Below are 14,457 nucleotides of genomic sequence, written 5' to 3'. Positions count from 1 at the left end.
ACCTAGACACAGAAAACTTCTAGAACACATTCTCCAGATTTGGCAATTTTATTGAAAGCTTCACAAGACATGATACGTACCTAAATTGTTTAAATGTTTACTTGACTGTGATTAAAAAACAGTTTCCACTCACTTGATGTTATAGACTAAATTACTTGGATACGTTGGCTCTTGGTGGTGGAAAAATCTGCCTGGAGGTCAGTAATGGTTTAAACCACAACCAGCCACCCTCCTTTTCAGTCTGATTAACTTCAGCCTGCAACTTGTTCAAATGGACCCAGTATTCTGACTTTAAGCTAAAATTGGTTAAAGGTCTGCACAAGGGTCCTATGCAAAGTATAAGCTCTTCCATATGCTTTGTGTGTGCTGTAGGCTGTTTGTGGAAGTTAGCTGGCCCTTCTTCTGTCCAAACACACGGTAGGAGATGACTGTAATTCAGTCTCGGCCAGAAATGAGAAAAACTGGAGAAGGATCTACTGAAAGGTTGGTAGTACCACATGGGTGAAATGCAATATAAACAGCTTCCTGCACGCTGCAAGAGTGGCAAACCTTCCAGCACAGAAATTGCATTAGTAGTACCAGAGGAGCTCTTCCGAGTCTTCGAAAATCTTTTCTTAAATTGGAGAAAAGTTTCTCTCAATACCCTTCTCCACCCTTCTCCAGTATGTGACACTCAGACATTAGTCATCAGGATTTTTCTGTTTCTTTCCTAAATTACAACTCCAAATCAGGTCTTTTGGATACGCTCTGGTCTGTGCACAATCTGAGGATGAATGATGATCCATCTCCACCCCCCACCTTCAACTGAACTGTTTGGGATTTGGGGAGGAGGGGGGTTGATTCTTCAGGTTTTTGGTGTTGTGGGTGTGGGTGGATTGGGTTTGGAAGGGGGGTTGTTTGGAGGGAGGTCTTTTTTTTTTTTTTTTATCAGAAGTGCTTTTTTTCTTTTGACAACTGGCTGAAATATGCTCCTTTAAGAACCTCCTACGTGGTATGTATTTGTAATTTGTAAACACAAGATGTCAAAGGATGGTTTGACTCAGTGGTGAGGCAGCCAGCTATTTGCATGTCATGAGGTCTAAGGGAAACAAACTGACCCTCAGCCTTCTTCCAGGCAGCCAAATTCTGATGGGACCCTCAAATAGCTCTGGCAAAGCGTTCTGTTTCTTTTGGACTTACTGAATGCTGTTTCTGCAAAGACATCCAATTATTTCTTCCTTTATTTTGCTACAAAAGTTACAAGGAGAAGCAGCTTGAAACCAAGCGTGAGTATTGAGTATTTCCATTTCTCCTTTATGTAATAATGTTTCAGTGTGGTAGTGCAGCAAGTGAGTAATTGAGTATTTTAAGCACTTAAGCAGGAGKTTTTTTTCTTCAGACACAAAACTGCTAATTCCCATGGCTACAGTTTCTTTAAATTATTTGCAGAATTCCACATTTATGTTAAATTTTTTACTTTTGGGTGTCAAAAAGAGATGCCACATTTTCAGATGCAGTTTTCTTTTTATGCACTGGCTTACTAATTAATCTAGGGGAAGATTGTTTGGATCTGGGGTTTCTTTTTCCCTTGGTAATGATATGAGGATTAATATTGTTTACTTGAGAGCACAAGCCATCAAAAATGCATATGCTATTTCCTGTGACATTTGAATCATCATTTTTTCTCATGGCAAGCTTTCATAGTTATTTGATATTGAAAGAAAACTCTCTAAACAGTGTCTTTTCCGATACGGTAAGTCACTGGTGTCTAGTACAGTTAACTTCATTGCCTAGCATGGTTTGTTCTCGCTTTTTCTTTGAATTAAAAGCAGTTTCCAAGCTGGTATTTATAGCAAAATTTTGCCTTGTTATCAAATCAAGTATCATTTCAAGATAYTCCCTCCAYAAGATATTTTGTTATATCTTTTATCTAGCACATTTTTAGGATCGTGATCTTGGTTTGGGATTTGAAAGGGTAAGAGTAGAACTGAAAGAATAAATGTCTGTTCACTAAAATTGTTCTAGAAATGTGTACCTATACTGCAGAATTTTAAAAGTACTGGTAACAGGGTGGAAATATTCCATAATTTAAAGTCTATATATGTTAATTGCACTGATACCTGATTTCTTAAAGTTAAATTAAACTTGGATTAAAGTATCAAATACAWTTTATATTTCAATAATATATTTTTAAATACCATTTTTGCTTAACTTTCCTAGTTTCAAAAGATCTTTTTGTGTACTGGAACTTGACACAAAATCTCTTGACACAAAATCACAAAAACAAGTTTCAGATGTCTTTCGTATTTGTGTCTACTATTTTCACCCACATTTTTCTTCTGTTTGTGTCATGAGTTGACATTTCTAAAGTATTTTAACAAAACAGGCTGTAACAGATTTAATATACTAATGTTATAACGGATTGCTGATGGTCTTGCCTTGTAATTTTATTGCAGTGTCACAAAAGTCACTTTGATTTAAAGTTGCGTAGTTGGTAGGTTCTTAAGATGACATATTAACCTTCTTGTAATCCAAGAGCGAAATTAAATCAAAAGTTGTTTGAAAGAGATCCTGATCAACTGTGAACTAGGATATCTCAAGGTTATTTGTAGGCAGTCATATTTTAGGAAGTGTATATTTTTGGTTGACATGGTAAGACAGAAGTTCTGTGGGCCATAAACAAAAAAGCTTAGTTTTCTTTTTGTTATTTTTTTCCATTTCTGAGTTTTACTTACCAAAAAAAAATAGTAAATAGTTGAAATCTATTAGTATTGCCTAACCATGGATAGACAGGAAGAAATCTAAAATCTCAACCGTCAGGCTTCTAAATGTCRAGCCTAAAATTAGAGGGTGAAATTCTGACCCTGTTCAAGTGAAAACTCCTCCAGTTCACTAAACAAGACCTGGATTCTGATCAAGCCTTTAGATCATCTAAAGCCTTAATATTTTTCTGTATGTTCCCTGCCAGTTAACTGTAGGATGATGTCTTATGTCTAATTCCAGGATGTTCTTAAAATAAATGATTTCCAGTTCAGCTTTTCCATTAAACTTTCTAGCACCCCAGAGTTTGGAAATGGGAATGATGAGTTGCTGCTTGGATTCCAGGCGTGCTCTTACAGCAGAATTCGCTTTGCTGGGAGCAGGGCGTGTGGTTCTCTTTGGGAAGATGTGAACTCATTTCATATGCTTATATTTTCCTATAAAAAGTAATAGGGATGAAATGGGTGCAGTTTCACAAAATTATATAGACATTTCTCCAGRAACACTAAACTGATACATTAAGTTAATATTATTAAAAACCTRCAACATGAAATTTTGCAGCAGGGATACTGTGAGGGGCAGGACTTTACCACAGCTAGCTAATCTTCTTTTATTCTCTCTTTTATAATGGCTAAATTATATTTCTGCTATGATTCTGATATGAATCACCCTCAAGAGGAATTTATCTTTCTCCTTCAACTATAAAGAGCAYATTAGTGAAATAGCCTCAGTAGACTTAAGTTAGCTTTTGTGAATAGCCCCGGTTCGTCTGTGATATTGCACAGTATACATCAACTACCGTCCCTTCTTCCGTCTTCCTTTTCTTAGACTAAGAGTTTTCTTTGATTCTGCTTCATTACTTTCACACTAGTAGGTGTGTTTCTTTTCAATCAGAGCTGTCTTGAGTTTGAACTTGTTCTAGGTCCATATATAAAGACTAGTAAATTCAAGATATTATGAATAGTGGATCTGAATGGGCTTCCCTTGTTCACTGCTGGCCTCACACTTGACTACTTTTATAAACCAGAAGAACATTCATTTTTCTATAACCTGTCTTTGTGCATAGATAACTGAATTGATAGAAAGAATCAGAGCATAAAAAGAATTAGAGACAGAGCACAGCATTAGTGACAGAGCACACACAGAGGAGACCTGGATTTAGTTCAAAGTGACCTTCAAAGTTCGAAGGACAGTTGTTCTGCGCCTCAGTTCCCCATCTGTAAAACCAGGTTTGTTACACTGAGGAGAAAAAAATGAGTTCAAAATAACATTAGCCAAGATCAACTGGAGACAGCCCAGGTTCACTGGAAAATCCTTAATGATCAGGAACTGTCTCAGCTGCTGTGGTCTTAAGAGGTTTAACAAAAAACTGGACAAATTTCCCTCAGAGTGTCTTGGGTAAGTATTAGTCATAACCCCAGAGTCATTAAGGGTGATTGTAAAGTTCACAACTGGAGCACTTTATTGCTTCAGCTAATTTTAGTAGCGCTTTCTATCCAGCAGTGCTTCAGCTGGAAGTTGTGCACTGGGCAACCTTCACAACCTACAGTACTTGTAACTCCCTGTTGCCAGGTCCATGACTGCAGTCTGATGAGCAAAGTCCTCTAAAGGCAAAGGCAGGACAACAGCGAGCTTCTCTTCCCRTTCTTCCAGGTTTGCGCTCTGGTCTTGGGCTAATCAGTTATTTTATTTTGACAGGCATTAACCTTTCCTGTAGACAAGTATCTCTCGGCCGTATTTCAGGATCACTTTATTATTATTAGAATAGTGCCTGAGATCTTTGAAAGGAAGGCTGTATAAACACCTCCAAGCATTAAGCTATGAGTCTGTTTATCAGGAGACCAGTCTTCCTCAAGTGAGCAGCCTAAGCTACTAATTAAGCAACATCAATATTCATTTATGTATTATAACATGAAAAATTGTGCCATCATTCGAGTTCTTTGTATAGCTGGGTTTGTTCTCTATTTGCATGAAGGAAGAAAGAAAATTAGAGAAAATMTTTCATGTTGAACAGATATTCTAATTGTGAAAGTTTTAATCTGGTGCTTGAAAATGGAAGAGCATTGAGAAACATTTCAAATTAAAAATGCATAACATTTTCTTATTTTAAATGCAGTAGCAGAATTCTTAGATTTGTGTTTAATTGCTTGCTTTTGCTTTTTCCTGAAAACATTTACCAAATTTAACATAAGTTAGCAAAAGGACTTGAACTGTTTTTCTTTTTTTTTATTTTAACATAGTTTCTGCTGCTTTTTATCACTTGCCTCCCCCTCAGGCCAGTCTTGTCCCACAGCTAATTAGAGTTATGGACTCTGAGGGTCATCCTATGCTGAAAGTGATTAATTCCATTCTAGGTTTGCAAAAGAAATTGCTTTTCTATCACTAAGTGTCAGGGTTCACATTATCACTTGGCTAGATTTCATTGTTACCCAATACTCTTGAGTTATATTACCTGTTTTTAAAACAATCCTAAATGTAGGAAAGGATTTTTTTTTCATTATCACTTAAGTGATACTGAAGATTTTTAACACTTATAATTTGTCAAAATTAAATATTGCCTGTTTTGGGTGTTCATATAATCTTTAGCCTTAATTTCCTGTTCACTGGAATAGGGCAATCCCACACTGGACCCAGCTTTTGGATAGTATGTATTTATAATTGTAGAAAGGACTCTACTTTGAAAGTAATATAGTGTCAAAAGCCAAAAATGACATTTTCACATGCCAGGATATTACAAAAATCCCAGCAGAGCAGTAATTGAAGGGTCAGTAACCTCACATCATAATAAAGTAAGACAGAATACTGATATCTATTCATTTCAGTGTCTAATTTTAATTCATAGCCACTCCGAGGAAGACAGACCATGTTAAAATAGTAAGAAATATGTTTAAGATCTAGTATTGAGATTTTAAGACTTAAGGGAAAAGCTAAGATACCCAGTCACATAATTGTTCTGAAGACCTTACCACCCCAGCAGGCCCAATAGAAGAAGAGGGGGAGTGAAAGAGGCCGAGAGATGTGACTCTTGACGTGGCAAAAGCGCAGAGCAAGTCTCTGGCAGGGCATGAGCAGAACCCAGAACCAAGTCTAAGGACCAGTCAATGTTGCTACTCCCACGACACGAGCAGTGAAGATAAAACAGAGTCTATGCAATGACATATTTGATCTCATGAGGAAACAGGATGTTATTTACTCACCTGCTTGAGATAGAAAAAATCTTCAATTAAGATTTTTATTCAGTGAAAATGCTGATGCGCAAAAACATATGTTAAAAAAAATCAAATTTTTCTACACCAAATTCTAGCAACATTCCTTTATTTTCTCACTACAGTAAAGAAAAAAACAAAAGCAAAGGATTTCCACTCCTGCATATTTCTTTCCATCAACCTCTCCTAAGTGGGTTCATGGCCTTCAAAAGTCATCTAGTGAGCTCTCTTGTAGGACTGAGTTTTTTCACTGAGACATAATTTGCTATGTTGGGATTAAATGTGTTAGATTACTACCAACAGTGAAAATAGGTCATCTGTCATAAAGAAGTGTGTATATCTGAGTATTTTACCTTTTTTTCCCAGCCCAAAGAGCAGCAGCCTGCCCTTGATGCACCCGCATAGTTAAACTAGTAAAATGTTCCACCCTTGCAGCACATTTAAAACAAATGCAGGGCAGAGAATGAAGGCAAAATGTCACCCTGCCGTAATTCCATCTATTTAGTGAAACGCACATATGGCCAAATTGTACCAGTTTGTTTCTGCAACTTTGGTGCAAACGTTGAGACTTGATAACTGAATTGTKCCTAGTGCTTTCCCAGTAAGTATGAATTCACCCAACATGCAGAGTTCAAATCTTCATTTCCAATCCAACAMTTGACCCTGCTGAGTGGGGAGGTTGGACTAGATGATCTCCAGAGGTCCCTTCCAACCTTACTGATTCTGCGATTCTATGAATTACTAAACTGCCTGTTAYGACTTCCAAGCATTGAGTGATATTAGTCAGCTGCATTAATTTACATACATACGCAAATGTTTCTGGCATCATGGTCCAAGAGAAGAGGAAGCATATGTTCATGTAACACCTGGGAGGAAACAAAACAAGTTATATAAGACTACTTAAGACTATCCACAGGGTATTTTCATGACAGCTGGCTGTTGGACATTCTCCCAAAAACCTTTTTTGCCCTCAGTCTCTRTTATATTCTATGAGCGCTTCACTATTTTAAAAGTAGGAGAATACAAAGAGCATGGCATCTTTGGGGATTTCACCAATGGATTAGACCTTCACTGGTTTATCTGCCTAGTAGATACACATGCATGTGTATATGTATTTTTTAATACCACTATGTTGCTGTTGAACCTCTGTACTCCAGGGAGGTAGCAGTTGTAGAGGATAGTTAAGACTAGTTCTGCTAGCARTGCCTACCGAGCTGATCATCAGCAGAAATCCAGAATACACAGGCAGTCCTTGCTTTGGCATCACGCTACTATGGGCTCCACTCAGCRCTCTGCGCAGCATTTCTTAGTCTGTACATAGCAGTGACTTCCCAGCCTGTGATTCCTGTGGTCACAAATTGTCTGCAGCACTGTTGTCTGTGTTTTCCATGTAAAACTTGGTAAAAAGGAGGCATCTGATGGGTGGAGCCCTACAAGCAACAGAGCTGACTGGCCTAAAAATGTAAATACCCGGGAACAGGGAGAACTGAGATAGGGATCATACATATTAGTACTCTTTACACCAGTTTTTGTTTTTCCTAAGCTGTAATGGCATCTAGCTAGTGACAAGCTTGCAACACGACTGAGATCAGAAACCTTTAGATTTGGTTCACTTTTATAAGATTTCATATTTTTATTAGAAAGTGCTGCATCTGGGTTTATTTTTTTCCTCAGAAAACTACGTCAGGTTGGCATAGTACAGCCAGGAGAGAAAAGTAAGAGGCTGTGCTGCTGCAGCAGATGCTGTATTACCACTTGGGGACATTATGTTTGGTTTGGTGTTGTGGGAGGTGTTTTTAACTGGGTAATGAAAGTCCTTTCCAATTTTAGCTTGCTCTAAAGCACATATACTGCTGCTGCTGCTGCTCATCTTTTTCTTACTGCTCATTTCATTTCTTAAAACCATTCTGAAGTAGGTCATAGGCTTTTAAAAAACCAGTCTGGAAAAAAAATGTATTGCACAGTGAGTTGTTGCTATTTTTAATAGCATTTTAATTCATGTACTGTACCCGTTTTCAAGAAACATGCTACTATTTATCAACTTTTCTCTCCTTGAAATAAAATGTAAGGGTGGGAGAAATCCAGTCCCTGCAGCTGGAAGCATATAATAAAGGTATAGCATATTTCTTGCTAAGATCTTAAAGGCTGCAGTCAGCATCAACAGTGCGTTTTGAAGCTCTGTTACCTCTTGGTRATTTTAAGGCTGATTTCTTTCATCACCTCTAAGCACCTTACCTTATCTGAGACATCATTTTCCGCTGCTTTTGTTTCCTGGAGAAAGCTTTCAGTCCCAAAGGCAAGCTTGTTTCTCTGCAGGGAGATGTGTTCCTGCCCATAGCATTAGTGTCTTGCGGAGATGCTGCTGTTTTTCTTGGTGGAGTTTTGCACAGCTGCGCAGGCATGTTGGCCTCTCCTGGGGTCATCAGTGCCTCCTACAAAGGAGAKCCAGGAGAAGGATTTTTGACGTGTGGACGTTTTTGACGTTGTAGCAGAGATCTTCATGCTGTGGATGCACTCACTGGCCAATCTCTCAGATAAGGACTTCACCCCATGTCTTCATTTGTAACTTTTGTTTTCTTTTTATTTAAGCACTTTAAACTATTTTCCATAATTAGATCATAAGTGAGGGTGGAGGCAGGAAAGGGGGCAGGAGGAAGCCAGGCAGAAAGGGAAGAAGTGGTTGGGGGCAGAATTTCTGTTCATTGCCAAAGTTCAGCTGTGGCCTCAGAAGTCAATTCTCGCTGTGAACAGTTCAGCCCAGAATTATTAATGTTTCTTTTCCTCTTCTGAAAAAATTTAGTACTCGCTAGCGCTTAGCTTGATAGTAGTAAAAGATACATTAGTATTTCCATGCAAGTACGACATGTCATTCCTGGCCTTCCCACCATTTTAATTAGGAGACAACCATATCCCAGCATAAACATCCTTTTGCTAATGAGTTTCTTACCTCAAAATGAGATGATTCTTTAACTCAGATTCCCATTTTTCTACATTTAGATTCTACATACAGATTCCCACTTTTCTACAAATTTTCCCATTTTTGTAGGCTAATATGTACAGCTAGTTAGAAGTTCATTGCTTCCTGCAATGAACATTTTCACTTTATCTCAAAAATCAAAATTTAAGTTTTTACTAAAACATTTTTCTATCAAAAATTTAAGATCTATTTTTAGACCAACATTTTTCTTGGGTTTCACTTTTGTGAATCTTACTTTTATAAAGCAAAATGAAAATTTTCCTTGGATTTCCTTGGAATGAATAAAAATTCATTCAAAAAAATGTTAATTGGAATACATCAAAATTTTAAAATTATTAAAGCAGTTTGAACCAGGCTTAGTGCAAAACTCCTTTTCTTCCAAGAATACCCTGATGCAGTAACTTCTTTTAATTTATATCGGTTTTGGAAGCTTATATATCCTCATGTCCCAGAGCATGAATCTAATCCCCTAAATGGGATTAGGAARCTTTTCTCAAGAGCAGGTGGTTGCCTAGGCATCTCGTGTAGGGTTTCTTTTGGCTTCCTTAAGATGGTTTTGCCTGCCGAACTAAAAAACAATATGTACAACTATAGTCCTGTTCCTTCACACAGTCTTTAAATCATGGCTAAATCATTTTTAGGTCTGCCTTCCCTCCTGAGTTCTGGTCAGGAGTATATTTAGTGTGGGCTGTCAGTGCCCAAAACACGTCTTTATTCCTCATTGTTTCATACACAGCAATGCTGAGCGATGGAGCAGAGCGCTGCCGGCGCTTCCTCCCGAGCCAAGCCACCRGAATAATTGAGATTGCTGAAGGCATCCGAACCTGCATATCTCTTCCGTAACTTGATCTGTGACAATTAACACCAGCTTAACATTCAGTATTATCAATGAAGAGAAAGAGTTTTAACTTGCACCAAAGTGCAACAATATCAATATCAAAACATTTTTTTATTGTAGAAAACCAGATAGCACAGATAGGTCAGAAACTCTTTTCCACCAGAAGGCCTCAGCTCCTGGACAGTGGTTGTATCTAGATCAGGCTGGTTGACAAAAAACATATGGATGATACTTCATGCTCCGTGACAACGCAGAAAACAGTGGAACTGGCATTCGCTCTTAATTTCACACATGGCTGACACTTGAGATTGTTGGAAGTGATTTTTCCCTGTGGAARTGCTGACTATACTGAACCTGCTCTTTTCTTTGACAGAAATTGGCTAAAATCACTAGTTTCCTTTGCCTTTCCTCCTGTAACCAGATTTGTGCACTTTCACTGAATGTACTTTCACTGAGAAGGAGACATGACATATCGGGAGACATTGAAATGAATGGTAACAAATCTCGTAGCTGCTTATGTATTTTGAAAATCCCACTTCTTYGTTTTCTTTGAAAATATCTTTCAAAATCTGGGCTTTGTTGGACTTGCTCTGGTAGCTCCATGTCTCTCTTGTACYGGGCAACCTAAAACTGTACCCAGCACTCCAGCTGTGGCCTCACCTGGGCTGAGCAGAGGGGAAGATCGCCTCCCTTGACCTGCTGGCAATGCTCTTCCTAACACAGCCCAGGAGGCTGTTGGTTTTCTTTGCTGCAAGGGCAGGTTATTGACTCACGGTCARCTCAGTGCCTAGTGGGACCTCCAGGGCTTTTTCTGCCAAGCTGCTTTGCAGCTAGCTGATCGTCTTCCAAGCCTGGTGCATGGGGTTATTCCCRCCCAGGTGCAGGACTCTGCACTTCCCTTTACTGAACTTCACAAGGTTCCTCTCTGCCCAACTCTCCAGCCTGCCCAGGCCCCTCTGAAAGGCAGCACAGCCCTCTGGGGGTATCAGCCGCTCCACCCAGCTTGGTGTCATCTGCAAACTTGCTGAGGAGGCACTCTGTCCCTTCTTCCCGGTCATCAACGAAGAAGTYAAGCAGTCCTGGCCCCAGTATCGGCCCCTGGGGGACATCATCGCTGGTGACATTACCTAAACTTCCTTTAGGATTGTACCTCGCATTCGTTAACCATTTCTCAGCCATGCCTTAGGCCTGTGACCGCTTTGCTTTCAGGACTCAGTGCATTTTGAACTTGGCCACCTGAAGCTCATCAATTTAAAACAATCTAAATATCTGTTAAGTGTTTAACTCACCAGCTAATTTTGATGTAGTTTTCCACATGGGACTTTTGTGCCAAACATAATCTTCAAACTTGTGAGATGGCTAAATGCATATAACAGCCCAGAGAATACTGATAGGTTTTCACATGAAAAGGTACACCAGTTCAGGAGTGATATATTTCATAGGTTCATGCAGGATTATTGTCAGATTTATAAAACTGAAGTAATGAGCTCTGTAATGAACATATTAGGAGAACATTCTGGTTGTTCCAGAATATGTTTAAAAAAACTGTAAAAAATGCAGGTAAGAATGACTTGAGAAAAATACAAGCAATGATCTAAGTCTTAGCATTAACCTTCCCCCCCCCCCTCCCCCCCGCCCCTTGTACTGCTGCTGTTGAAGATATTGACAGCACCCAGGAATCTGAACAGATGAAAAGGGTTTGTGTTCGTGGGTAATAAATAGCTTGGGAGAGACCCGAATCGACGCAGAACACTCCACGGACTGTTCAGCTATGCTTAAATACTGAACAGCAACACTGAGGACCAGCCAAGCTTTTTGTGTGCAGAATAACAGTATCGATTCTGATTGGAAACTCTGGGCACCAGTATAAYATTTTTATTAAATAATCAATTGCAGTCCCCGACTCTCACATGTTGATTAGTTTAAAAAAATTCCAGCAAGTCATCTGGATTTAATTCTGTAGTCAGTCAGCAACTTTTCTGGCTCCTTCTTCTGAAAAACAGCTTTCAGCTGTTACTTGTGATGTGCTTATTTCTGACCTCTAATTTCTCTGTATAGTGGGTTTACTGCAATGGTAATTCTTGAGCTTCAACAGCAAACCTCGTGATATTCATTAGGAGAGAGGCATACATCAACTTAAACATTGCCAACTAAATCCCTTAGTATGACCTCGGCAGCAAGTGCAGGTTGTACTGAACAAGCTAGATGCTGCTGGTTAAAGTTGTATTGATTAATTTAAAGGAAAAACCTAGATGGCCATGGAAGAAATGGGGCCCGGAGATTCCAGTTCACTCTGGTGAGTACGGAGGAAATTTTGAGGGACGGGGTTTGTCTGCTGCAGGATTTCTGTGCATCCTCACCACTGCAAATCCTAAGCAGGTGTATTTTCATCACTTTGAAGTCTAAGCAAGTAGCAAATTATGTTGCACTGGGATAAAGGGAGTGAATTTAGCTGATGACAGCAATGTTCGAGTTTATGTGGAATAAACAAAGCTCACTGCAATACCAACTAAGGAGAAAGTTACAGAATTCCTGTGATGCTAAACCCCCTATTTAAGTCAGAGAGTTTTTTTTCCTTTCTACTCATGGTTGTAGGGTATGTAAACACAGTACAATGCAGTATGGTGCAGTTACCAGATCAACCACTATATGAGCTGCTTTACCTAGACAGTCCACTAAAATGGTGTCACTTCTGGACCTTGAAGCATTAGAATCACATTTTTATAGCCTAATCTCAGTTATCATGGCTGTCTTGGCTCCTTAAAAGCAGAACTTTATTAGTGAGAGCTCTATACCCACCAAATGTTTGCAAGGATATTGCCAGTGTTTTGAAAATGCAGCACACACTTAAATGTCCAGTGGGGAATTTATTTTTTTCCCTTCCATTAGGTCTAGTCACAATAAAACAACAGATTTCTAGGGAGTAGCAGGCCTCCAGAGGAAAAAAAAAGAAACTGTGATCTTTGAAATGAGAAAAATTTCCTTGCAGAACATTCTTTGAAACTTTAATTTATAAAATAATGATATCGTTAGCTCTAGTATGGAGTTCTAACCTTGCGTCGCTAATGTATTTTGCAAATGTATTTGTGATGAATAGTTCAGCAGCTTTCAAAAAAAAAGAGCAAATCAAATCAGCAAATTCATGTAAATGAGCAAAACTATGTTCAGAGAAGAAAACATGCTTAACTGAAAATAAACAACTGCCTGGGGTGGCTTACAGGGGTGTGTCCCTCATAATAGATCGATTTGTTTTTCTTCTCCTTCAGTTAAGTTATTGCAATGATTTATTTTGCTATCATTTTTCTTTCGTTATGCCTGTTTCAGAGACTAATGGAGAGCCTTGTTCCATTTATCACATGTTCTTAAGGAAAAAGATGAGGTAGTTCATGGCAGGCTTATTTAGATCAGGAAATAGCCCATGAGAATGTCATAAACCAAAAGATACATATTTATATATATGTGTAAAAATATATAATGTGTGTAAATGTATATGTCTATTCATTCCATCTAAGCACAACTAATATTTCTGGGCTTTGTATATTTATATAATCTAAAGAAAGTCARCGTACATTTATTTAGAGAGATATTGAGATTCCAGCTGTTCTTTTTAACTACAGTGAGAAAACAAGCACTGCTTTCCTGTTGGTTCCACATTTGTCAGGTTTGGATAGACTTCACAACCACTTTCCTACRGCTTTCCTCTCTGGAAGCTTTTTAGCACTCTACATCTTACAGGAAAGAATTTGCCTCTAGAGCAAGTCCCTCTCCTAATTTGTGATAGCTGTATTCCATCTTGCTCTGCTGGAACAGCAGGCAGAAAAAACAGCTCTGTGTTGCTTTTTTTTCATCTGCTTCATATTTTCTACCATGAGACTGCTGCATTCTTGACTCTGACCCCAGGGACATCAGTGCAATATCCTCACATCCTCGGCAGCGTTCCTCTGCACCCTTTGGGGTATTCTAACAACTATGAATCACATATCTGTGCCTACTATACACATTCAAATTAACTTACTTTACCCTTGCTCCAATTTAGATTACAAAATAATCTTTTCTCAAGGAGTGCAGAAGTCTGAGCGTTTCCCTTTGCCTAGGACGCAAGCTAGCTGCTGGGATCCTGGAGTCAGAGTTTCATTCCATGAGAGCGAACAGCATCAGACCCCCAGAGATTTCCTAAATGACCTCCAAAACACAAAGTCCAGCTTCCAGAAAGCTTAAAGTAAACATATTTCAGAGATTAGGATCAAAGCACAAGAAATATGGTCTACTTAACTGCATGATGCTTGTAACATTATTTATTTACTGGGACAAGGGTAAGTGGTACTGGGRGAGATGTGATTCACTTATTTTGCTGTGGTATCTAACAGTAAAAGCAGTTCACAAAGATTACCCAGATCTTTGTCAAGAAATTTGAAAAAATCATTCTTTTTCATGCCATCTCTGCTCCATATCCAAACATGGTCTCACTTCATCATGGTCARTTCTGAACAGTTTTTCTGAAAAAGAGCCTTGTAGAACCCAAGTTCTTTATTAGAAAAAACAGCTTCAAGGGCCTGACCTTTGATTCTAGTGTAGCTTTTAATGTTCTCCAGCAACTCTTCTCAGCTGTAAAACAAGGGTAACAGCTCCCACATAGGTTTTTAGGAGATCTGTATTAAAGATTCYGAAGTTCTTGGGTATTGCAATAGCATGTCTCC

General features: G+C 38.7%; 1 protein-coding gene across 2 annotated transcripts in view; it reads left to right on the top strand.

Moving 5' to 3' along the window:
* Positions 1-735: 735 nt before the first annotated feature.
* The window catches only part of LOC146590574 (four and a half LIM domains protein 5-like), a 28,115-nt gene continuing 14,393 nt past the window's right edge, over positions 736-14,457 (top strand). Inside the window, exons 1-2 of one of the 2 annotated variants that reach the window (XM_085314354.1) lie at positions 736-750; positions 1,115-1,265. The gene's annotated coding sequence lies outside the window, so the exon portion shown is untranslated. Of the gene's footprint in view, positions 751-917; positions 992-1,114; positions 1,266-14,457 lie in introns of those variants that run through there. The other variant, XM_085314353.1, reaches the window with a different exon arrangement.

This window comes from Rhea americana, unplaced genomic scaffold (assembly GCF_003343005.1).
Source record: "Rhea americana isolate MKP2758 unplaced genomic scaffold, rheAme1 scaffold_400, whole genome shotgun sequence".
Taxonomy (NCBI): Eukaryota; Metazoa; Chordata; class Aves; order Rheiformes; family Rheidae; genus Rhea; species Rhea americana.
The sequence above is the reverse complement of the archived record's forward strand: the minus strand, read 5'-3'. Positions and strand labels throughout refer to the sequence as shown.